Source organism: Ovis canadensis, chromosome 21 (genome assembly GCF_042477335.2).
Source record: "Ovis canadensis isolate MfBH-ARS-UI-01 breed Bighorn chromosome 21, ARS-UI_OviCan_v2, whole genome shotgun sequence".
Taxonomy (NCBI): domain Eukaryota; kingdom Metazoa; phylum Chordata; class Mammalia; order Artiodactyla; family Bovidae; genus Ovis; species Ovis canadensis.
Window position 1 is genome coordinate 55,723,792 of NC_091265.1, and position 27,374 is coordinate 55,751,165.

A 27,374-nucleotide genomic window follows, 5' to 3' on the forward strand; every position below is an offset into this window, starting at 1 on the left:
AAGCTCTCTGATGCACAATTAATTATTTTCCCACAGTCTTTGCATTTCTATTTCACTTGTCTCTGTTTAACATACTCAATATTCTTCAGCTTCATGAATATAAGGATTATTGATGTAGTAAGCATTTTAGTGTCCTTCCCTGCTAATTATGTCATATGTATTTTACTTGTGTTTTTGCTAATTGATTTTTCCCTCATTATGGATATTTTCTTGCGTCTTTATACATCTGGATTTTTCTCCTTTAATTACCTTACAATATTGAGATGAAACTAGAACAAATACTTTCACAATTTACATGGAAATTTTAAATTGGATTGTGGATGTGGCCACTTTACCTTTGGATGCTGTAACAAAAAAAAAAAAAAGAGAGGCAAAAGAGGTAGGGACAGAGATCCGTCCCAGGAAGGGAGTCTTTAAAAAGAGAGAAGTTTCCAAACACCAGGAAACACTCTCACTGCCGAGTCTATGGCGAGCCTTAGAACCTCAGAGGACAACATAAGTGAGAGGAAAAACAAATAAATAATTTAAACCCACAGATTACATGCCCAACTGTAACTCCCAGCAGAGAAGCAGCACAGACTCCTGCATCCGCCACTAGCAAGAGGAGGCTGGGCAGGGAGGTGCGGGCTATATTGCTTAGAGTAAGGACTGGGCCTGAATGCCCCGAAGGCAATCTGAGGGAACTAACTTCAGATAGCAAACCAGACCCTGAGATAGCTATCGAAGTGAAAAGCCCTAAGATAAGACACTGCCAGGCCAGCTCACTGAAAAAAGGACTGAGCAGAGCTAACCAGCTGTGGACCGGCCCTTCCCCTGCCAGAGAGAGAGGAGTGAGGGCAGCCAGAGCTGGAAGGGGGCAATCGCAGCCCCAGAGAGGCATCATCTACCAAACTGCAAGCAGGTTTCATTGCTAACCAAGATTTCTTCGGATTCTGGGTGGTCAACATCTGCCTGAGAAGGTGTGTCGGTTGTACACCCAGAAAACCGAGCAGCAGGGAAGGGAGAGGCAATAAGTCTCAGCGACTGTGCTCACCAAACACCTGGTCTCCTGAACGGCTCAGATCTGGGAACGGCACAAAACGCAGGTCAAACCGAGTCTGCACCTTTGAGGAGTACCCAAGTACCTGAGCCTGAGCAGCTTAGACTGGGAAGTGCATGCAACCCAGGACCCGCCTCAGACAATTCCCGGCAGAGCAACCTAGAGCCTGAGCAGTGTAGACAGGGAAAGCATACACACCGTGAGCGGGGGCAAATGCAGTATGGCTGAATTACCGCCATGACACAGCCAGTGTTATCTACTGGCAACGTCCCTCCCTCTCCACAGCACGACTGAACAAGTGAGCCTAAAAAATTGTCTACCACCACCCCATTGGGTCAGGGCAGAAATTATACACTGAGGAGACCAGCAAACAGAAGAAGGTAAAACAGAGGGAACTGCCCTGAAAGTGACAGGTGCAGTAGATTAAAACCCCACAGTTAGCATGGACTACATAGGAAGGGGCCTATAGCTCTTTAGAAGTATAAGCTGGATGAAGGAACTATCTGAAAGTGAACTGACCCCACGCTGTCCACAACAACACCACAGAAAGTTCTAGATATATTTTTACTATTTTCATTCTTTAAATTTAATTTTTTTTATTTTTAAGACCTCTACTACTCCTTTAATTTTCTTTTTTATAACCTACTATTAGTTTGAAAAAGAGACCTTACTTCTTAAAGCAAAATTCATATATATATATATATATATATATATATATATAATCATTTTTGTGACTTTGTTTTTTTCCTTTAATATTGTATTTTTGAGACTCCAAATCTACTCTAGATTTTTAATCTTTGCTTTCTGGTATTTGTTAACAATTTTGTACCTTTAAGAACCCAATCTTCAGTAATCATTTTTACTTGGGAGTGAGATCACTGGCCTGATTGCTCTCTCCCCCTTTGGATCTCCTTTTTCTCCACCAGATTGCCTCTATCTCCTTCCTCCCCGTTCTCTTATCTACCCAACTCTGTGAATCTCTTTGTGTGTTCCAGACTGTGGAGAACACTTAGGGAACTGATTACTGGCTGGATCTGTCTCTCTCCTTTTGATTCACCTCTTTATCCCCCTGGCCACCTCTGCCTCTTTCCTCCTTCTTTTCTTCTCTGTATAACTCTGTGAACATCTCTGAGGGATCCAGACTGTGAAGAGCACATAAGGAAGTGATTACTGGCTAGCTTGCTCTCTCGCCTTTTGATTCCCCCTCTTCTCCTCCTGGTCACCTCTATCTCTATCTTCCCTCTTCTCTTCTCTGTGTAATTATGTGAACAACTCTGAGGGATCCAGACTGTGCAAAACACGTAGGAAGTGACTGCTGGCTAGTTGGTTCTCGCCTGTTTTGATTACCTCTCTTCTACTCCTGGTCACCTCTATCTCCCTCCTCCCTCTTCTCTTCTCTTCTCTTCTCCATGTAACTATGTGAACCTCTCTGGGTGTCCCTAAGTCTGGAGAACTTTTCATCTTTAACCTAGATGTTTTATCATTGGTGCTGTATAGATGGAGAAGTCTTGAGGCTACTGTAAGAAGAAGACTGAAAACCAGGAGCAGGAGGCTTAAGTCCAAATTCTGAGAACACCAGAGAATGCCTAACTCCAGGGAACATTAATCAACAGGAGCTCATCAAATGCCTCTATACCTACACTGAAACCAAGCACCACCCAAGGGCCAACAAGTTCCAGACCAAGACATACCACACAAATTCTTCAGCAAAACAGGAACAAAGCCCTGAGCTTCAAAATACAGGCTGCCCAAAGTCACTCCAAACCCACTGACATCTCATAACTCATTACTGGACACTTCATTTCACTTCAGAGAGAAGAAATTCAGCTCCACCCACCAAACACCGACACAAGCTTCCCTAACCAGGAAACCTTGACAAGCCACCCATCCAACCCCACCCACAGCGAGGAAACTCGACAATAAAGAGAACTCCACAAACTGCCAGAATACAGAAAGGCAACCCCAAACACAGCAATATAAACAAGATGAAGAGGCAAAGAAATACCCAGCAGGTAAAGGAACAGGATAAATGTCCACCAAACCAAACAAAAAAGGAAGAGATAGGGAATCTACCTATAATAGAATAGAGATAATAGTTGAAAACTTCCCCAAGTTGGGGAAGGAAATAATCAGGCAAGTCCAAGAAACCCAGAGAGCCCCAAAAAGGATAAACCCAAGGTGAAACACCCCAAGACACATATTAATCAAATTAACAAAGATCAAACACAAGGAACAAATATTAAAACCAGCAAGGGAAAAACAAATAGCACACAAGGGGATTCGCATAAGGATAACAGCTGATCTTTCAATAGCCACTCTTTAGGCCAGGAGGGAATGGCAGGGCATACTTAAAGTGATGAAAGAAAAAACCCTACAGCTCAGATTACTGCACCCAGCAAGGGTCTCATTCAAATATGAAGGAGAAATCAAAAGCTTTACAGACAAGCAAAAGCTGAGAGAATTCAGCACCACCAATCCAGCTCTCTAACAAATGGTAAAGGGCTTCTCTAGACTGGAAACACAGAAAGGGTGTATAAACTCAAATGCAAAACAATAAAGTAAATGGCAACGGGATCATGCTTATCAATAATTACCTTAAATGTAAATGGGTTGAATGCCTCAAACAAAAGACAAAGACTGGCTGAATGGATACAAAAACAAGACCCCTATATATGTTGCCTAGAAGAGACCCACCTCAAAACAAGGGACACATTCAGACTGAAAGTGAAGGGCTGGGAAAAAATATTCGACACAAATAGAGACCAAAAGAAAGCAGAAGTAGCAATCTTCATATCAGATAAAATAGACTTTAAAACAAAGGCTGTGAAAAGAGACAAAGAAGGACACTACATAATGATCAATCTAACTATCAAACAATCAAACTATCAATCCAAGAAGAAGATAAAACTATTTTAAATATAAATGCACCCAACATAAGAGCACCACAATATGTAAGACAAATGCTAACAAGTATGAAAGGGGAAATTAACGATAACACAATAATAGTGGGAGACTTTAATACCCCACTCACACCCATAGCTAGGTCAACTAAACAGAAAATTAACAAGGAAACACAAACTTAAATGATACAATAGACCTGTCAGACCCACTTGATATCTACAGGACATTTCACCCCAAAACAACAAATTTCACCTTTTTCTCAAGTGCACACGGAACGTTCTTCAAGATAGATCACAGCCAGGGCCATAAATCTAGCCTTGGTAAACTCAAAAAAAATGAAATCATTCCAAGCATTTTTTCTGACCACAGTGAAGTAAGATTAGATCTCAATTACAGGAGAAAAACTATTTAAAATTCCAACATAAGGAGGCTGAACAACACGCTGATGAATAACCAACAAATCACAGAATAAGTCAAAAAAGAAGTCAAAATATGCATAGAAATGAATGAAAATGAAAACAAAACAACCCAAACCCTGTGGGACACTGTAAAATCAGTGCTAAGGGGAAGGTTCATAGCAATACAGGCATACCTCAAGAAATAAGAAAAAAGTCAAATAAATAACCCTATTCTACATCTAAAGCAACTAGAAAAGGAAGAAATGAAGAACCCCAGGGTTATTAGAAGTAAAGAAATCTTTAAAATTCAGGCAGAAATAATTGCAAAAGAAACAAAGGAGACCATAGCAAAAATCAACAAAGAGAAAAGGTGGTTCTTTAAAAGGATAAACAAAATTGATAAACCATTGGCCAGAATCATCGAGAAACAAAGGGAGAAAAATCAAATCAACCAAATTAGAAATGAAAATGGAGAGATCACAACAGACAACACAGAAATACAAGGGATCATAAGAGACTACGATCAGCAACTATATGCCAATAAAATGGACAACTTGGAAGAAATGGACAAATTCTTTTTTTTTTTTTTTAATCTTTTTTTTATTTTTTTTTATTTTTTTATTTTTTAAATTTTAAAATCTTTAATTCTTACATGCATTCCCAAACATGAACCCCCCTCCCACCTCCCTCCCCATAACATCTTTCTGGGTCATCCCCATGCACCAGCCCCAAGCATGCTGCATCCTGCGTCAGACATAGACTGGCGATTCAATTCACATGATAGTATACATGTTAGAATGTCATTCTCCCAAATCATCCCACCCTCTCCCTCTCCCTCTGAGTCCAAAAGTCCGTTATACACATCTGGGTCTCTTTCCCTGTCTTGCATACAGGGTCGTCATTGCCATCTTCCTAAATTCCATATATATGTGTTAGTATACTGTATTGGTATTTTTCTTTCTGGCTTACTTCACTCTGTATAATCGGCTCCAGTTTCATCCATCTCATCAGAACTGATTCAAATGAATTCTTTTTAATGGCTGAGTAATACTCCATTGTGTATATGTACCACAGCTTTGTTATCCATTCATCTGCTGATGGACATCTAGGTTGTTTCCATGTCCTGGCTATTATAAACAGTGCTGCGATGAACATTGGGGTACATGTGTCTCTTTCAATTCTGGTTTCCTCGGTGTGTATGCCCAGCAGTGGGATTGCTGGGTCATAAGGTAGTTCTATTTGCAATTTTTTAAGGAATCTCCACACTGTTCTCCATAGTGGCTGTACTAGTTTGCATTCCCACCAACAGTGTAGGAGGGTTCCCTTTTCTCCACATCCTCTCCAGCATTTATTGCTTGCAGATTTTTGGATCGCAGCCATTCTGACTGGTGTGAAGTGGTACCTCATTGTGGTTTTGATTTGCATTTCTCTAATAATGAGTGATGTTGAGCATCTTTTCATGTGTTTGTTAGCCATCCATATGTCTTCTTTGGAGAAATGTCTATTTAGTTCTTTGGCCCATTTTTTGATTGGGTTGTTTATTTTTCTGGAGTTGAGCTGCATAAGTTGCTTGTATATTTTTGAGATTAGTTGTTTGTCAGTTGCTTCATTTGCTATTATTTTCTCCCAAGAAATGGACAAATTCTTAGGAAAGTACAACTTTCCAAAACTGAACCAGGAGGAAATAGAAAATCTTAACAGACACATCAAAAGCATGGAAATTGAAACTGTAATCATAAATCTTCCAGCAAACAAAAGCTCAGGACCTGATGGCTTCACAGCTGAATTCTACCAAAAATTTGGAGAAGAGCTAACACCTATCCTATTTAAACTCTTCAGAAAATTGCAGAGACAAAGACAAACTGCCAAACTCATTCTACGAAGCCACCATCACCCTAATACCAAGGCCTGATAAAGATGCCACAAAAAAGAAAACTACAGGGCAATATCACTCATGAACATAGATGCAAAAATCCTTAACAAAATTCTTGCAACCAGAATCCAACAACACATTAAAACATCATATACCATGACCAAGTGGGCTTTATCCCAAGGATGCAAGGATTCTTCGATATCTGCAAATCAACCAATGTAATACACCACATGAACAAATTGAAAGATAAACACCATATGATTTTCTCAATAGATGCAGAGAAACCTTTGACAAACTTCAACCTCCATTTATGATAAAACCCACCAGAATGCATGAATAGAAGGAACATACCTCAACATAACCAAAGCTATATATGACAAACTCACAGCAAACATTATCCTCAATGGTGAAAAATTGAAAGCATTGCCATAAAGTCAGGAACAAGATAATGGTGCTCACTCTCACCACTACTATTCAACATAGTTTTGGAAGTATTGGCCACAGCAATCAGAACAAAAAAAAAGAAATAAAAGGAATCCAAATTGGAAAAGAAGAAGTAAAACTCTCACCGTTTGCAGATGACATGATCCTCTACATAGAAAACCCTAAAGACTCCACCAGAAAATTGCTAGAGCTAATCAATGAATATAGTAAAGCTGCAGGATATAAAATCAACACACAGATATCACTTGCATTCCTAAACACTAACAATGAGAAAATAGAAAGAGAAATTAAGGAAACAATTCCATTCACCATTGCAACGAAAAGAATAAAATACTTAGGAATATATCTACCTAAAGAAACAAAAGACTTATATATAGAAAACTATAAAACACTGATGAAAGAAATCAAAGAGGACACTAATAGATGGAGAAATATACTGTGTTCATGGATCGGAAGAATCAATGTAGAGAAAATGAGTATACTACCCAAAACAATCTATAGATTCAATGCAATCCCTATCAAGCTACCAACGGTATTTTTCACAGAGCTAGAACAAGTAATTTCACAATTTGTATGGAAATACAAAAAACCTCGAATAGCCAAAGCAATCTTGAGAAAGAATTGAACTAGAGGAATCAACCTGCCTGACTTCAGACTCTACTACAAAGCCACAGTCATCAAGACAGTATGGTACTGCCACAAAGACAGAAATATAGATCAATGGAACAAAATAGAAAGCCCAGAGATAAATATACACACCTATGGACACCTTATCTTCGACAAAGGATGCAAGAACATACAATGGAGAAAAGATAATCACTTTAACAAGTCGTGCTGGGAAAACTGGTCAACCACTTGTAAAAGAATGAAACTAGAACACTTTCTAACACCATACACAAAAATAAACTCAAAATGGATTAAAGATCTAAAGACCAGAAACTATAAAACTCCTAGAGGAGAACATAGGCAAAACACTCTCCGACATAAATCACAGCAGGATCCTCTATGACCCACCTCCCAGAATATTGGAAATAAAAGCAAAAAGAAAACAATGGGGCCTAATTAAAATTAAAATCTTCTGCACAACAAAGGAAACTATAAGCAAGGTGAAAAGACAGCCTTCGGAATGGGAGAAAATAATAGCAAATGAAGTAACTGACAAAGACACGGAAGCAACCTAGACATCCATCAGCAGATGAATGGATAAGAAAGCAGTGGTACATATACACAATGGAGTATTACTTAGCCATTAAAATGAATACACTTGAATCAGTTCTAATGAGGTGGATGAAACTGGAGCCTATTACACAGAGTGAACTAAGCCAGAAAGAAAAACACCAATACAGTATACTAACACATATATATGGAATTTAGAAAGATGGTAATGATAACCCTGTATGCGAGACACCAAAAGAGACACAGATGTATAGAACAGTCTTCTGGACTCTGTGGGAGAGGGTGAGGGTGGGATGATCTGGGAGGATGGCACTGAAACATGTATATTATCACATGTGAAATGAATGGGCGGCCCAGGTTCGATGCATGATACAGGATGCTCGGGGTTGTGCACTACCATGACCCAGAGGGATGGTACGAGGAGGGAGGAGGGAGGAGGGAGGGGGGTTCAGGATGGGGAACACGTGTATACCTACGGCGGATTCATGTTGATGTATGGCAAAACCAATAAAATATTGTAAAGTAATTAACTTCCAATTAAAATAAATAAATTTATGTTTTTATAAAACAAATCTTTGTGATGCACAATCAATTTTTTCCCAGTCTTTCATTCCTATTTTCCATGTCTTTATTTAACACACTCAATATTCTTCAGCTTGATGACTATAAAGATTATTATTCTAGGAAGCATTTTAATGTCCTTCCCTGCTAATTATGTAATGTATATTTTAAATGTGTTTTCACTAATTGATTTTTGCCTCATTATGGATATTTTCTTGCTTCTTTACACATTGGAAATTTTTTTCTTTTTAAATTTATGTATTTATACTAATTAGAGTATAATTACTTTACAATATTTTGATTGATCTAAGACAAATATTTTCACAATTCATATGGAAATTTTAAATTGGATATTGGACTAGAAAGATGGTAATGATAACCCTGTATGCAAGACAGCAAGGGAGACACAGATGTATGGATATGGCAATTTTTACCCTTTGGATGCTGGATATTCTTAATTTTTATAAATTATTCCTGGCACTGTTTGCAAATACTGTTAATTTCTTGGAAACAATTGTATTTTTGGAGGCTTTCTGTTCAGGCTTTTTAGCTGATATAAAACCAGATTTTAGACCAGGTTTACTAATCCCCACTAGTAAGGCAATATTGTCTTCAGGGTCATACTGATGTCATGGGAATTATGAGTAATTTCCATGCTGGTGGGTGGGGACCAGCATAGACTTGGGGCAATTTGAGACTCAAGGATTGTTCCCTAAAATCATGACCAGTACTATCAACTCTGCTGAAAACTGGAAGGGTATCACCTGTACACTCTTAGAGTTCTCTGTGTGTAGCTCTCTCCTGTGAGCTCTATCTAGAGTCTCAAATCTCTCTTCTTGAAGAGACCTTTTGTCTCTGCCTAGATGTCCCTTCCATGTATGTGTTGGAAAAAATTTCTAGAGTTGGGGCAATTGTAGAACTCACCTTGCTTGCTCCCTGCCTCAAGAATCCATTCTCTGCTGCCTGACATTTGATGTAAAAAACTGATCTTTCATTTATCTCATCTACTTTCAAGTTGTTTGAGACAGGAGGATAAATGTGTCCTTTGCTCCTCTATGACAACCAAAACGGAGGTTCCCCTGCAATCAGAACTCACTGAATGCCTTGTGAATGCTAGGCAGTGACTTCTGTGCAGGGGTGCAGACTAACTAGGGATATGTGTTGGGGCTTTGGGGAGCCCCATCTTGCTGGAGAAACATGACAATTACAAATAGCATTTGCTATGGGGTATGTTCAGTTCAGTTCAGTTCAGTCACTCAGTCATGTCTGACTCTTTGCAATCCCATGGACTGCAGCACGCCAGGCTTCTCTGTCCTTCACCAATTCCTGGAAATTGCTCAAACTCATATCATCAAGTCGGTGATGCTATCCAACCATCTCATCCTCTGTCATCCTCTTCTCCTCCTGCCTTCAATCTTTCCCAGTAATAGGGTTTTTCTAATGAGTAAGTTCTTCACATCAGTTGGCCAGAGTATTGGAGTTTCAGCTTCAGCATCAGTCCTTTCAATGAATATTCAGGATTGATTTCCTTTAGCATGGACTTGTTGGATCTCCTTGTAGTCCAAAGGACTCTCAAGAGTATTATCCAACACCACAGTTCAAAACTTTCAATTATTCATTACTCACCATTCTTTATGCTCCAACTGTCACATCCATACATGACAACTAGAAAAATCATAGCTTTGATTATACTGAACATTTTCAGCAAAGTAATGTCTCTGCTTTTAAAAATGCTGCTAGGCTTGTCAAGCAAGCAAGCAAGCATCTTTTAATTTCATGGCTGCAGTCATCATCTGCAGTGATTTTGGAGCCCCCAAAATAAAGTATCTCACTGTTTCCATTGTTTCCCCATCTATTTGCCATGAAGTGATGGGACCAAATGTCTTGATTTTCATTTTCTGAATGTGGAGTTTAAGCCAGATGTTTCACTCTCCTCTTTAACTTTCATCAAGAGGCTCTTTAGTTTCTCTTCACCTTCTGCCGTAAGAGTGGTGATTTCTGCATATCTGAGGTTATTGATATTTCTACCAGAAAACGTGATTCTAGCTTGTGATTCATCCAGTTGGTCATTTCGCATGATGTACTCTGCATATAATTTAAATAAGCAGGGTGACAATATACAGCCTTTACGTACTCCTTTCCTGATTTGGAACCAGTCTGCTGTTCCATGTTCAGTTCTAACTGTTGCTTCTTGACCTGCATACAGATTTCTTAGAAGGCAGGTAAGATTGTCTGGTATTCCAGTCTCCATACGTTTTCCACAGTTTGTTGTGATCCATACTGGCAAAGGCTTTTGCATGGTCAATAAAGCAAAAGTAGGTATATTTCTGGAATTCTCTTGCTTTATCTATGATCCAACAGACGATGTCAATTTGATCTCTGGTTCCTCTGCCTTTCCTAAATCCAGCTTGAACATATGTAAATTCATAGTTCCTGTACTATTGAAGGCTTGATTGGAGATATTACTTTGAGTGTAACTGTGTGGTAGTTGAACATTCTTTGAAATCACCTTTCTTTGGAATTGCAATGAAAACGACCTTTCCAGTCCTGTGGCCACTGCTGAGTTTTCCAAATTTGCTAGAGTATTAAGTGCAGCACTTTAACAGCATCATCTTTTAGGATTTGAAATAGCTCAACTGCAATTCCATCACCTCCACTAGCTTTACTCGTAATGATGCTTCTTAAGGCCCTCTTAACTTCACATTTCAGGATGTCTAGCTCTAAGTGAGTGATCACACCATCGTGGTTATCTGGCTAATTAATATCTTTTTTGTATAGTTCTTCTATATATTCTTTCAACCTCTTCTTAATATATTCTGCTTCTCTTAGGTCCATGCCATTTCTGTCTTTTATTTGACCCATCTTTGCATGAAATGATCCTTCCCTATCTCTAATTTTCTTGACCAGATCTCTGGTCTTTCCCATTCTATTTTTTCCTCTATATCTTTGCACTGACAACTTAGGAAAGCTTTTTTTTTTTTCTTAATCTCTTCTTGCTATCTTTGGAACTCTGCATTCAGATTGGTATGTGTTTCTTTTCTCTTTTGCCTTCTGTGTCTCTTCTTTTCTAAGTTATTTCTAAGGCATCCTCAGACAAACATTTTGCCTTTTGGCATTTCATTTTCTTGGGGATGGTCTTGATGAGGTACATACAGATCAAAAAATGAAGATTACTGCATCCAGTTCCATTATTTCATGGTAAATACATGGAGAAACAATGAAAGCTGTGACAGACTTTATTTTCCTGGGCTCCAAAATCACTGAAGATAGGGACTGCAGCTGTGAAATAAAAGACACTTGGTCCTTGGAAGAAAATCTATGAAAAACTTTGACAGAATACTAAAAAGCAGAGACATTACTCTACCAGCAAAGGTCTGTATAGTCAAAGCTATGGTTTTTCCAGAAATCGTGAGCAGACATGAGAGTTGGACCATAAAGAAACTTGAGCACCAAAGAATTAATGCTTTTGAACTGTGTGTTGGACAATACTCTTGAGAGACCCTTGGATTGCAAGGAGATCCAACCAGTCCATCCTAAAGGAAACCAGTCCTGAATATTCATTGGAAGGACCGATGCTGAAGCTTAACCTCCATTACTTTGGCCAGTTGATGGGTAGAACTGACTCATTATAAAAGACCCCGATGTTGGGAAACATTAAAGGCAGGAGACAAAGCTGAAGACAGAAGACGAAATTATTGGGTGGCATCATCAACTTGATGAACATGAGTTTGAGCAAGCTCTGGGAGTTGGTGATGGACAAGAAAACCTGGCATGTTGCACCCCATGATATAGCAAAGAGTTGGACATGACTGAGAGATTGAACTGAACTGATGTACAGATGAAAATCAGGGAGCAGGCAGAATTCTTTAAGGAAAGAGGAAGGAACAATTCCTGGATAGCTGACAATTTTGGGAGCACAGGCCATTTCAAACTGGAGAAGCTGCAGGGAAGCAATTCTATGCCAGACAGAGAGAATGGTAAGAGAAAGGCTGGGCGGCAGTGCTGGGATTTCCCAAAGGAAAAGATCCCTGTTCTACTAAACTTTATCAATGCTCAATATTGTTAGGTGATTGGAAACATGAGTTTTGTTTTTAAGTGGTAGAGCAATATTCAATGGAAGGACTGATGATGAAGATGAAGCTCCAACACTTAGGCCAATGATGTCAAGACCCAGTGCTTTGGAAGAGACCTTGATGCTGGTAAAGACTTTGGGCAGAAGGAGAGGGAATAAAAGGATGAGATTGTGAGATGGCATCACTTATTAAAAGGACATGAATTTGAGGAAACTACACAAAATAGTGAAAGACAAGGAAGCCTGTTTTGTTGCTGAACATGTAATCACAAAGAGTCAGACATGACTTAGCAACTGAATGATACCAATGAGGACACAGGGTCCAGTGAAGGCTCTGGTCCTGGTTGGAGTAGAGAAAGATTTAGTTGGAAGGGGAGGCTTCCCATCCTCTGGTGTAGGTCCTTGAATCCAAGGCAAGGAGCACAAGATTTTGAATGTGTTACCAAGTATTGTTTCCTAAAAACAAAATCTCTTTTCTACAGAAAAGAGAGCTTTGACTGAGTTTGTTCTCTAGATTTTACCAAGGGATGTCGAACGGATCAGGAGTGGGATGAGTCTGCAAAAACCAGGTGACCAGCTGCTGCAGGGTGAAGCTTGTGGTAGACATTCTGCACTAGGTGGAAAACAAATCCAGAAAAAGTGTCCCTTCTGTAGTGTACATGCAAAACTATCACATTGTTTCAGCAGATCACTTCAAAGTTGTTTTGGGGCAAGCAAGAAATGCATGATGGGTGGTTTGCTTTTGTCGATTCCTGTGGGTAGTTAGATGACTAAAAGTTTGGTTACTTCATTGCATAATTGGAATCAGGCTTGGGAAAGAAAACTAGATCAAGTCCACACATATTTGGTCATTAAACAGCAAGCACAGGAAGGATTCTAAGGCAACTGTAGGTAATTTAAACATGAGGGGCCAAATGGGGACAGTTTCATTTAACAGGCTGAGATTGGACTGCACAGGTTGCCATAGCTGTTGCTATGACAAGTAGCCATAACAGCTACTTCTTGCTACACTGGAGATGTGGGAAACCGAAAAGAGACGAAAAGCCTTACAACTCTCCTTGCAGTGTGATTTCAGGCTAGAAGTAGTTGACAAGGAAAGGCTGACTGGTAAGGCTGGGGAGGGAGAAATCTGAGTCTGTAATCATTAGCTCTTGCTGGGGCCCAGAAAACAGAAGCATCAGCTCAGTCAGAGTTCAGGGTCAGGGTTCAGAGATAGATGTCATTTGGCTTGAATCAATATTTAGCCTTGGGGATAGCAGCCATAACCTCTAAACAGAAGATTTCCTTCTCCCCAGGTGGCAGAGTAATTCATATTTGTTCTAGACTCAGGAACCCAGAAAGCCCTCTCAGGGCCACTTGTTCATAGTGGGCACTCATGCATCTAGAGGTGGAATAATCATCATGGTGCCCATTGACCAGATGAGAATATTGAGGTTAAGGTATTTGATCAAGTTCACACAGCTAAGCAGGTAAAGCCACAAGCCCAGGGTAACAGTCCTCAAATTGTGTGTTTTTCTCCACACCTACTGGGAGCAGTGGGTGGTGATCTGGCAACAATGCTTAGGCAGAAGCAAGCAGTATTCAGGCTTAAATTGAAGTAAGTAAGGAAAACCAGTAGAACATTCAGCTATGACCTAAATCAAATCCATTATGATTTATATTGGAGATGAAAAATAGATTCAAGGGATTAGGTCTGGAAGGCTGAAGAACTATGGATGGAGGTTTGTAACATTGTACAAGAGGTGGTCACCAAAACCATCCCCAAGAAAAACAAATGTGAGAAGGAAAAGGCATTGCCTGAGGAGGCCTTAAAAACAGCTGAGAAAATAAGAGAAGTGAAAGGCAAAGGAGAAAGGGAAAAATATACCCAATGGAATGTGGACTTCCAGAGAATAGCAAGGGGATATAAGAAAGTCTTCATAAGTGAACACTGCAAGAATTAGAAGAAAGCAATAGAATTGTAAAGAGATAGATCACTTCAGGAAAATTGGAGCTACCAGAGGGACACTTCACGCAAGGATGGGCACAAAAAAGGACAGAAAAGTCAAAGACCTAACAGAAGCAAATGAGATTAAGAAGAGGTGGCAAGAATGCACAGAAGAACTGTACAAACATGGTCATAAAGACCGGGATAGTGATGATGCTTGGGTCACTCATGTAAAGCTCGATATACTGGAGTATGAAGTCAAGTGGGCCTTAGGAAGCATCACTACAAACAATGATAGGAGAGGTGATGGAATTCCAGCTGAGCTATTTAAAAATCCTAAAGAATGAGGCTGTAAAAGTGCTGCATTCAATATGTCATCAAATTTGGAAAACTCAGCAGTGGCCACAGTGCTGGAAAAGGTCAGTTTTCATTACAATCCAAAAGAAAGGCAATTCCAAAGAATGCTCTACCTATCACGCAATAGAGCTCATCTCACTTGCTAGCAAGGTAATGCTCAAAATCCTTCAAGCTAAGCTTCAACACTACATGAACTGAAAACTTCCAGATGTGCAATCTGGTTTGAGGAACCAGAGATCAAATTGCCAACATCCATTGGATCATAGAGGAAGGGAATCCCAGATAACATTTCCATCTGCTTCACTGACTATGCTAAAGCCTTTCACTGTGTGGACCACAACAAACTGTGGAAAATTCTTTAGGAAATGGGAGTACAAGATCACCTTACCTGTCTCCTGAAAAGTCTGTATGTAGGTCAAAAAGCGGCAGTTAGAATCAGACACAGAATAACTGAAAGACTTAAAACTGGGAAAGAAGTGTGACAACGTGTACATTCTTACTCTGGTTATTAAATTTCTATACAGGATACATTATTCAATATGCTGGACTGCATAAATCCCAAGCTGGAATCAAGATTGCTGGGAGAAATATCAACATCCAGAGATGAAGATGACACTGCCCTAATAGCAGAAAGCAAAGAAAAACTAAAGAACCTCTTGATGAGGAGAGGAGATGCAAAAACTGGCTTAAAGAACATTCAAAGAACTATTCACAAAAATATACTCAATATTCATGGTATCTGATCCCACCACATCATGGCATACAAATGAGGGAAAAGTGGAAACAGTGGCAGATTTTATTTTCTTGGGCTCCAAAACCTTGACTGCAGCCACAAAATTAAAAGACACTTGTGTCTCGTTCAATTCTGGTTTCCTCGGTGTGTATGCCCAGCAGTGGGATTGCTGGGTCATAAGGTAGTTCTATTTGCAATTTTTTAAGGAATCTCCACACTGTTTCCATAGTGGCTGTACTAGTTTGCATTCCCACCAACAGTGTAGGAGGGTTCCCTTTTCTCCACACCCTCTCCAGCATTTATTGCTTGCAGATTTTTGGATGCAGCCATTCTGACTGGTGTGAAGTGGTACCTCATTGTGGTTTTGATGTGCATTTCTCTAATAATGAGTGATGTTGAGCATCTTTTCATGTGTTTGTTAGCCATCCGTATGTCTTCTTTGGAGAAATGTCTATTTAGTTCTTTGGCCCATTTTTTGATTGGGTCGTTTATTTTTCTGGAGTTGAGCTGCATAAGTTGCTTGTATATTTTTGAGATTAGTTGTTTGTCAGTTGCTTCATTTGCTATTATTTTCTCCCATTCAGAAGGCTGTCTTTTCACCTTGCTTATATTTTCCTTTGTTGTGCAGAAGCTTTTAATTTTAATTAGATCCCATTTGTTTATTTTTGCTTTTATTTCCAGAATTCTGGGAGGTGGATCATAGAGGATCCTGCTGTGATTTATGTCTGAGAGTGTTTTGCCTATATTCTCCTCTAGGAGTTTTATAGTTTCTGATCTTACATTTAGATCTTTAATCCATTTTGAGTTTATTTTTGTGTACGGTGTTAGAAAGTGATCTAGTTTCATTCTTTTACAAGTGGTTGACCAGTTTTCCCAGCACCACTTGTTAAAGAGATTGTCTTTACTCCATTGTATATTCTTGCCTCCTTGTCAAAGATAAGGTGTCCATATGTGTGTGGATTTATCTCTGGGCTTTCTATTTTGTTCCATTGATCTATATGTCTGTCTTTGTGCCAGCACTGTTTATAATAGCCAGGACATGGAAACAACCTAGATGTCCATCAGCAGATGAATGGATAAGAAAGCTGTGGTACATATACACAATGGAGTATTACTCAGCCATTAAAAAGAATTCATTTGAATCAGTTCTGATGAGATGGATGAAACTGGAGCCGATTATACAGAGTGAAGTAAGCCAGAAAGAAAAACACAAATACAGTATACTAACACATATACATGGAATTTAGGAAGATGGCAATGACGACCCTGTATGCAAGACAGGAAAAAAGACACAGATGTGTATAACGGACTTTTGGACTCAGAGGGAGAGGGAGAGGGTGGGATGATTTGGGAGAATGGGAATTCTAACATGTATACTATCATGTAAGAATTGAATCGCCAGTCCATGTCTGACGTAGGGTGCAGCATGCTTGGGGCTGGTGCATGGGGATGACCCAGAGAGATGTTGTGGGGAGGGAGGTGGGAGGGGGGGTCATGTTTGGGAACGCATGTAAGAATTAAAGATTTTAAAATTAAAAAAAAAAGTAAAAAAAAGAAAGTTCATTAAATTAAAAAAAAAAGATTAAGAGAAAGAAATAGAGGAAGGGATGAAGAGCAACAGAAATAGGTATTAATGATAAAAATATGTACGTATATCTAAATAAACTTTAAATATACAAAAAAAAAATAAATAAAAGACACTTGCTCCTCGGAAGGAAGAAAGGCTATGAAAAACCTGCAGTGTATTAAAAAGCAGAGACTCACTTTGCTACAGAGGTCTGTAGCATCAAAGCTATGATTTTTCCAGTAATCATGTATAGTTGTGCGATCTGGACCATAAAAAACAGTAAATGCCAAAGAACTGAGTTTTTGAACTGTGGTCATTGAGAAGAGTCTTGAGAGGCCCTTATACAACAAGGAGATCAAAGCAGTCAATCTGAAAGGAAATCAACCTGTGACCCCTGCTGACTCAGCTGAGGCATCTACTGAAGGTCTCCAGGTGGAAGGAACGGATGCTTCTACTGCAAAAGTGCCTAACTTTGGCAGCTCTAAGAAAATAGTTTGTAGCTCCACCCCTGGAGGAAACTCAGAAAGGCTGAAGGCTCTGTGTAACCTGGGTCCCCCGATACATGCGTTGCATACTCCCCAGCAGCACTGGAGGCAAGGAAGGGGCATTCTGGGCCCTGGAGTAGGGGGATGGCTCAGGGATCAACTGTGGCCACCACTTACCAAGTGGGACTGTAAAGGACAGAGCAGGCATATGTGGCAAAGAGCTGGTGACTGGGGTGAGGGAACAAGAGGGAACCAGCTCTGCATGAAGTGCCTCACCCAACATCCCCTGGAGGAGTAGCCCAGTGATAAGATCATTTGAGATGGGTAAAGAGACTCTATTTCATTATTCCTTATAATTCCTCTGAATGAAGAGGTGGTGGAGTTGGTGGGTTATCACAAATTCTTCCATCGCCTAGACCATCTGCCAGTCGCTATCCTTGGGGCTGCCTCTCCCCAGCTTCAGTCATGTAGTTCTGGAGAAAATTGACAATCATGTGTGCTGCTGAGTCAGGGCCAAAGACCATGTAAAGCCAGTCATAAGACCCCATGTCCCTGCCAGGATGGTTGATCAAGGGCTGTACATGTGATCTGAGGTGGGTCTTTCAGAGAACACCCTTGAAATGTGATGTCTGCAATCTTCTTTCCTTACTAGGTGATGCCTTCAGGATTTAAAACCCTAGGTCAGGTAGCTTGAACTCCCTCACTAGGTGTATAAGCCTTAAGGAAAAAAGTTGCCAGGCTAAGACCATCAAAGTAGACTGAAGGGAATGAGAAAAGGTGAGAGAGAACTGATTTCTTCTGATTTCTTGGGTCTAGTCACTGAGATCTTTGTATTTGCTCTAATTCTTGTATCCTGGATTCCCAGAATCTATTCAATGAGTCTCTGTTTCCCTTGAAGCCAGTTGGAGTAGGGCTTCTCTCAATTTTGATTCAGACTTGGTTCTAGATCCTTCACTCCCAGACACAAACAGAGGCAACCATTTGTTTCAGCACCATTAAGAGTGAAACCCTTTATTCTTTATTGAGAATAGGGTGTACAGACCACCAAATACAGTTTGCCAGCATCATGGGCAGGAGTGCCCAAAGTGTGAGTAAGTGTGTGTTAGGAGCAGCCTTACTGATTCCTGAACCACTCCAAGCATTTACACTGCCCGTACCAGGCCAATCCTGTCATTTCCTCGATCAAAGACCGAGAAATACACCCTCAGGAAGATGTCACCCAGGATCCAGGTCTCTGTAGATGAACTCATTCTGTGCTCTTGAAAGGTGGTATAGCAGCGGCCTCTAGAATCCTGGGGGAGTCAGAGACACACACCAGTCAGCACGAACCCTTACCGGTGACTCCCCCAATATCTAGACCCAGCACAATTCTTTGCTTTATTTCCCTCTTTTGGTAAGTATCAAGGGGTTTTCTCAGCAGCATGGGATGTAAGAGTTCATCCAAAACCAAAGAGGCCCAAGACATGAGGTTGCCATGAGGAAGGGTGTGGTGAGCGGAGGACTGGGAGTTGGGGAAACAGAGAAATGGAAAACAACAAAGTCCTACTGTAGAGCGTAAGGAACTATATTCAATATTCAGTGATAAACCACATGAAAAAGAATAAGAAAAATATATATATTTTTATATGTATAACTGAGTCACATTGCTGTTCAGCAGAACTTAATGCAACACTGAAGATTGGCCACACTTCAATATAATTTTCTAGAAAAGAACAAGTGTGTCCATAGTTCCCGTCACTCCCTGTTTCTTTTCTTCTGACTCCTGCTCCTTGTTTTCTTGGCAGAGAATGCTGGTTCTCCTCCTGTGTCCCCACAATCTATACTTTATTTTAAAACTTTTTTTGTATTGGATTATAGCTGATTAACAATATTCTGAGTTTCAGGTGGACAGTAAAGGGACTAAACTGTATGTATCCAGGTATCTTGGTATCAAGGACATCCCTCCCATTCAGGCTATCATATAACTGAGCAGAGTTCTCTGTGCTACACAGCATCTCGTTGTTGGTTATCCATCATAAATAGAGCAGTGCCCACAACATGTTCTTGAAGACTTAACTCAGGAACTCTGAGAAGCCTCCTTTGGGCTACACTCACTGTCTTTGGCCACTCCAGGCTTGGGTGGATAACGTACTCTGGTACCCCATTCCCACTGGTCAGTCCTTAGCCCTCATCATCCCGAGTAAATCCCCAGTGCCCCAGTGCAGACCACCTTGAGATGCCATTTGCATGGAACCCAGTGCAGTTTTGCCTAGAACCAAGCAACCCTCCAGATGGCTCAATGAGTTTGTGGTTTTAGAATTCCTGATATTCCCTCTCTTCCTGAAAGCCCTCTTTGAGCCCATCAGCCTGCTCTGAACTCTCTCAGGGAGCTGACATGAAGCCTCCACCCTGTGCCGGGGCTGAGCAGTCGCCATGCACTCTTTAACACGTTAGTATCCAACTTCCCCACAGAGGGGTCGGGTACCCCAACTCACAAAGGAGGCACCTGGCCAAAACAAGAAGATGCAGCCAAGAACTAGGCTGACCATGTAATTTATCATCCAAATCAGGAAAACTTTGAGAAGGGAAGGGAGCCTATTAACTTATGCTGGGACATCACACTGGGACTGTCCCCCGCCATTCTCCTTGTAACATGGCCTATTTCAGGGACTGCTACTGCTGAATTTCATGTTCATGAACATATGGGTTCAAATTTAATTGAAGCTCTTTGAGGACTGAGGACCTTAGTGTTCCCCTCTCCTTGTGACTCCCATCATGACATATGGTGTGGCATCTCCGCATTTATTTCAGGAAGATTAGTGTCCCACACAGCCCTTTACTTTCAAGTGTTTGGTTTTGTGGAAGGCACTGGCCCAGCCACTGGGCTCAGCAGCATCTGCAATGGTGTGACATGGCCTCCAGATGGCGCCCTCCTCCCAGCAGGAGCCCAAGGGTTCCTGCAAGCTTCAGTTTGAGAACCAACGCTCGGTATTGTCCCCTCACCTTGAGGATGTAGGCTTGAGCTAACTGGGTAGTTGATGCCATTGATGGTGAAGATAATAGAGGGCAGGGTATTCACCACAGAACATGAAACGTAGTGCTGTTAGAGAGGGAGAGAGGTTGGCCCTGGAGATCCTTGCTGTGTGTGGAAACTGGGAGTGACTTTGGGGCACGACCCTTCACCTTGGAACGCCAATGTGTGGCGCCAATGAGCTTCTGTATGTTATTGACCAGTCTTCTTGGGCCTACGATATGTGATGTCCCTGTGTCCACAAAGGCCTCACAGCCATCAGAACAAGCAATAACCTCTCTTTTCATGGAGATGCTGAGAGACAATGGAAGAAAGTAGGCATCAAGGTCACTCTGAGTCTTCCCAGAGTTGCCCCTTTCCCAACTGTCTCATAAACAGCCCGTCTCTTGCCTCTTTTCCTTTACTCTCGACACAGCACCTTTCTTGACAGCCTTGAATGGAGTACTTGAATATACCAGGATTCTTTATACCTTGACACAAGCTGGTCTTCCTTCTTAGAAGACTCCACTCCCCTTTGACTAGCATATTTCTTCTCATCTTCCAGATTCCACCTTAATTGTATTGTTTTCGGAAAGTTTCTCCCCCGGTGTTTATCAGTCTCCTGTCTTGCTCACTCTCTGTAGACCCTTCCTCATGTCTGCTGCTGCTGCTGTTGCTAACTCACTTCATTCCTGTCCAACTCTGTGGGACCTCACAGAGGGCAGCCCACCAGGCTCCACCATCCATGGGATTTTCCAGGCAAAGTACTGGAGTGGGTTGCCATTGCCTTCTCCTCCTCATGTCTAGCATGTACCAAAGTCACAATTCACTATGTAGGTGAGTCACTTCATGTACATCTGCCTTCTTAGATGTGAGGGCGAGTTTTATTCTCCTTGCCTCCCTAAAGTGCCTGGCACACAGTGGACGCCCAAGGCTTGTCTGTTCAATAAGTGAATGAAGACTGAGAAAATAATAAGAAACCTCCAGAGAGCTGTATCTGATGGGGAACAAATAACGGGTCTCACACAAAGTGAAGATGGAGATTCGCAGGGGCAGCAGATTCTCATAGTAGGGGGAGAGAGGGGCTCCTCTGGGAGAGGGTGTCTCCCAGCACTGCTCCTACAACCAGCTCAGACCCTGAGACCCTGGCCAGGAAATACATGACTAACCCACAGAAACTCCAAAGGATAGGTGAGCTTTTGTCTGAGGGTATCACACAGAATCCTGTCAGTTATGCCTCTTGTCCTCAGGTCTCTCCTAGATCCCACCTTCCTGATTCTCTCTTATAGCCCCTGTCCCACTGTGTGCCCAAGAACGTGGGGTGTCCTTTTTATTAGTTGCTTTCACATCTTAAGACTGCAGCCAACCTCTCTCCACTGCTGAGTAGCTGCTCCCTAAGAAGACCAGTTTTCCCCATTTTCTCAGGACTGTCCCTGTTTTTAAAATGACATTTATCTGTACTGAGAACTTCCTATGTCCTAGGTACCCCTGGACTATTGGTCATCTTATCATAACTCTGTTCAGGCTGGAGAAATTCTCCCTGATCCTCTGTTCACCACACTGTAGAGTCCTCTAACCATGCTCCCCATCTCAAAGGGTAGTGGGTGCAGCCCTCTCTCAGCTGCACAGACCTCTCTGGACCCTTTTAGGACCCTGGTCAGAGCCTTGCTTAGAAAGCCTGGAGATTACGAACCCATGGGTTGTTTGTGTATCTATGTGCTTGTGTGTTTGTCTGTATGTGTGTTTCTATGTGTCTCTGTGTGTGCTTGTGTGTCTCCATGTGTCTGTGTGTCTGTCTCTGTCGTTGAAGGTGATGTGTATTTTTGTGTGACTGTGTGTCTGAGAATGCATTTGTGTGTGTCTGCCTGTGCCCATGTACAGTAGCAGGAGCATCACTCGGGCTGATCCTCAGAGGGAGAGGCTTACCAGTCCATGTGTACAATCCAGTTGCCTGCTTGGATCAATGGTACCCAGTTGAGCTCTCCCTCATAGCAGCGGTGGTCCACCCCACCAAACATCACCAAACAGCCCTCCCAATTGTCTCCGTAGAGAGAAGTGATTGGGGCAATCCTTGGAGGACAGTAACAATAGCACTGTCTGAGAGCTGTGCTGGTCCACCCATCAAGGCCCTAATAAGGTCCCCACGTGCAGATGCAGAAATCGAGTCTAGGAGTGACCGAGATCCAGACTGAGGTCTGTTACTGGCTAATGAGTGGCACGGAGGAGGTTAGAAGCTGAATCACTTGGCTGGGCTCCACCCACTATGTCTTCTGAAGACGCCCTGGACTTCCAGCGACCTGAGTGCTCAGACACCCTCAGAGGACAGGGTGCTGAAGCATTTGGCTTTCCCCTTGTCCACCTTGTCATTTTTCAGGAAAATCAAGGCCTGGGAGTTCTAAGTGTGTGGGTTCAGGTCACCCAGAGTTGGCTCCACTGGCCTGTGACCTCTATTGTCAACAGGGCCCCACACTCAGAAGGGACCCCACCTCTGTTCTCCCTGTTATTTTTAAAAGCCAGGGGGGAAGCCAGTTGGGCCCTGGAGCCATATTATCCTGGGTTAGATTATCTCTCAGGATACTTCTTTATCAAATATTCTATAATTTTCGTGCAACTGAAAACATCTTACAGCTAATTTGGAGAAAGGGATTGTCCATCTCAGACTTACTTGGTCAAGTAGAAGGCAAAAACAGGCTCAGAAATAGCACCTTCATTCTTCAGCTTGTCAATGATGGGGATGGCTCCAGAGAAGGATCTGTTGGGGTAGCTCAAGCCCAAGATGCCATCAAAAGCTATGCCCTTAAACCCAGATTCTGCCATGCATAGAACGAATGGCTGGTCAGTACTTACAAGGTCCCCAATCTGTTGGAGAGAAGAGTGTTCCCACTTACAGATACGTGAAGTGGCCTAGGACTGGGCTGGGTGCATTGCCATTAGATCCTCAGAGAAGAATTGAGGCTGGGCTCTGTCTTTGGTGGCCCACAGATGGTTAGATCAAGCTGGAAGGGGAATTTGGGTTCCATTTGAGAGAGGCTGTGAATTTTATAAAATCTGCCCCTCTGAAAAATACCACCTAGGTGAGTCAAATTGGCCTCATGACTTCTGTCCAGTTGGGGCAACCAAGAGTCAGGCCAGCTCCCATAGGTGCCACCTTAGGGACAAAACAATCGAGAGCAAGATAGCCTTCTCTTTGGCATCACTGTGACCTAATGACAGGAATGGACTGCATTCTCTATAATGTACTGTGGATTCTGCATCTGTCCAGGACAGAAGCCAAAAACACAATCTTGCTTGCAGGCTTCTATGAAATTAGTGTCTGGAGAATTCACTTTTTGGCATATCTGTATATTTCTGTTAGTGTGTATGACAGAGAAAGAGAGAGAGGGAAACTACTCAAGTATCTGGGGGGAGGCAGGGCATAGGTTTATTAGACTCGCCAGGGTTGTCTAGAGTAAGAAGCCATTTATCAGGCCCCTTGATTTCTCAGGCCTCCAGTGTCCCACAATGGACACCTGAAGCCCTTGACTGCCCCCTAGTTCCCCAGATCAGTTTTATCCTTTCCCCAAATGCCCCATAGCAACTTCAGTCCTGAAAAGCCAGCCTAACTCCACCACTTACCACATGTGTGCCCTCAGCAAGGCCCTTGCTGTTCACACCTCAGATTCCTCATATGTCTCATTAGCTAATCAGACCACCTGCTGTGTGGGGTTGTTGCAGGATTAAACCAGTTATCACCAGAAAGTGCCCGGAACATTCAGTGAATATAAAAGTGGGTGCTTTTATCCCTTCCTCTTGCTCCCAGCAAAATGAACCTTGAACTGCTCATGGGCAGAGGAGCTGCAAGTCCACACCTCAAGCCACTCTCTGGGTTAGCTAATCTGTTTGCTCGTGTGTCACCATGGGCACTGCCTCCCCAGGGACATGATCCTGTGGATAAGATGGCCAATATTTATGAGAGTTAGGCTAGGAAGGGTCTTGCCAGATGATTCTGCATCTCTTTTGCAAGCAGTGGTCACTCCATAGCCAGTCCTGACTCAGCATTTGTTACACTGTTACCCGAACTGTGTCATGAACAACAACTCCTTTAATTCTCCCGGATCCATAGGTGATGCTGAAGGTCTTATTGGTAGGCCAGAAGGTGGAAGACTGAAGATGTCTAAACCTAACATGTGTAGCTGCAGATAAAAGAGGTGAGTGTCATCAGGTGTCAAGGGTGGAAATAAGGTGGCAGGGCAAGTGAAAGATGGTCTGGGTACTGGGTGTCTGTACTCACACCAGGCTGAGCTGTTGCAAAAGATGGAGGGCACCCACAATTCAGATGAGCCTGTGTCAAAGACAACCTGGAATTCCTGAGGAGGTGTTCCAATGGTGATGTTACCCAAGTAGAACAACTACAGGGAGAAGGAGGGAGTAGGTTAGTGCAGAACTGGCTACCCTCTATTCCCAAATTGCAGCATCACTATGGGTGTCACATATCTCTTGAGATCACTTTCTAACCACCGTGCAGCTCACAGGCTTTGGTCACAGATGTATCTGCATTTGATATATTTTTCCTGTGCTACATTGTATGCAGGATATTGACTCTATGACCAGGCGCTGAAGTGGTACCTCCTGCATGGAAATCCCAGAGGCATAACCCATGGGCCTCCAGGACTGCTGGAAACCCAGGGAAGTCCTGGTGCCTTCATTGGAGAAGCTCTGTAGTCTCTTCAAACCCAACCTTAGCACCCGCTTCTCCAGGAGGTCCTTCCTGATCAACCCCAGCCACTCTTTCTAAACTCAGACCACATTCAATCACCAGCACACAGTTGACCCTTTCATTTGATGTGTATTTACTTTTTGCCTATCTCTCAGGCTAGCATGGGCATTCTTCAAGATATCTTGAAGACAAGCCCTTTTTCTAACCTAAAAACAGGATCCACTGTGATTCTTATGGCCATACTCAGAATACAGGTTCAGTAACTTTTTACTGCTGTCGTTCTTGCATCTCTGGCAACTGAATTCCTCTACCTGGGGATTCACAATTGCTTTGCATTTGGTTCTACCTTTTGATAAGTGATGATTCACTCTTCATCTATAAATGCGTGGCTCACTTAGTTCAGAAGGAACAATCACCCTCAAACTAATGACACATCTTTCACACACAAATGGATGTTTATCTGTCACCTGGTAATTGCCAGGCCCAGTCACAAAGAACAACAGTTGAGGATGAGAGTGCCTTCTCCTCTGGGTGGGGTCCCTGTTTTCCAGTGTCTCTGCCTCTTGCAGGAACCCCAACCCCAACATCCCACCTAGCACCTCCAGATGAGCCTCAGTGCTAGGCTAGAGCACCAGGGGGCGCTGTGGAGCACCATCCTCCCAAAATACTCACATCCCTGATGTTTCTCAGTGGGTGAATAGTTAGATTTGAGCCACGAAAAGAAATCTGGGACAGTCTGTAAGCCTGCTCCTTCAGGAAATTGTTCATCATGTTTTTTCCACTGAGGATTTTTCTCATGGTCTTCACTCTCCTTAGAGGTATTCTTTCATCGAGCCATTTGACAAAGAAAACAAAGAAAATGCTACAATTAGCTGTCAGTGTTAAGGTATAACTCTCGTTGTAATGGCCCTGTGTATTTTCTAATCATTTTTATGAGGCACATTATTATCAGAATTTTATGCATATACCATGGCAAAGACATAGATTTGAATACAGGTTCTGTTCTGCAATCTTGGGTAAGCCATATGACCATGTGGTGTCTCAGTTTCCCTTTCAGTAAAACGGTGGAATGTAACAATACAAACCCTCCAAATAGAATATCTTGGCGATAACAGAAGTGATGGATATAAGGTACCTGATAAATAGGGAGTCTCAACAATGACAGCCATTAGCTTTGCTGTTGGCATCTCACTCATTCCTTCTCATAGAACCTCAAAGAAGGAGGTAGAAGAGGGACTCTTATCCTTTTTTACAAGGGAGCAATTTGAAATGCAAGAGGTTTCTGAGTTGACTGTGTTCACACTGCTTGTCCGGTGTAAAACAGTGTATCTTTCTCCAAGTTGAAAGAGAATTGAAAGAAGAATCCAAGATGTAGGGAGCAAGTAAGGGAAATTCAGAGGCTTGAGAAGGAAGAAAGAGTCAAATGAAAAATTAAAAGAAAAAAACACAGAGAGAAATACACTCCCAGTGACTTCCAAAGAGATGGAGAGATAAATGACAGTGATACAGAGATGCAGACATAGGCATATACACACTGAAGTAGACAGGGAAAAAAGAGGACATGTTGAATAAAATGTAGAAAGTGCTATTCCACAGGTCTACATCGACATCTGCACAAACTGTGCACTGAAAAGTTGCAAGGAGTTGCATTTTCTATGGGTCATGACATGACTGGACCCCAAGATTTGTGCAACCCAAATCTACACCAAGACCTTGGAATCCACATTTCCTGTAACAAGTTATTTTTCAAGGAGTAAGAGTTGAGCTTTAAGATTCTTAGGGAAATATTCCATTCCCTTCTAAACCTGATGGGTGGAAGGCTAATCAGATGCAAAGAAAATTTCAAGAAAGGAATATGATGTGACTTACAGTCCCCATACTTACTTGACTATGCACTCTGAGAAGCCCATCAGCCCAAGGATCACAAGCCACTTCATGTTTCTTTCCTGGCTTCAAGTACTCAGGGAAGTTTGGGTTCTTAGCATGTAGTGGTGATTAGGGGCCCCTAGTTATACATGCTCTGATTTACCCTAGTTTTCCCCTTTAGGCCACTAAAAGATCTGAGAAAAACACAAAGCTCTCGATAAAATCTTTACCTTCATCAGTGTCCTTGGTGAATGGCCTTTGAAGCTTTTCAGAATACAGAGACTTGAACT

At 42.0% G+C, this 27,374-nt stretch overlaps 1 pseudogene; it reads right to left on the minus strand.

The window, feature by feature from the left end:
- Window positions 1–18,513: 18,513 nt before the first annotated feature.
- LOC138426456 (pregnancy-associated glycoprotein 1-like) lies at window positions 18,514–27,155 on the minus strand (annotated as a pseudogene).
- Window positions 27,156–27,374: the final 219 nt, after the last annotated feature.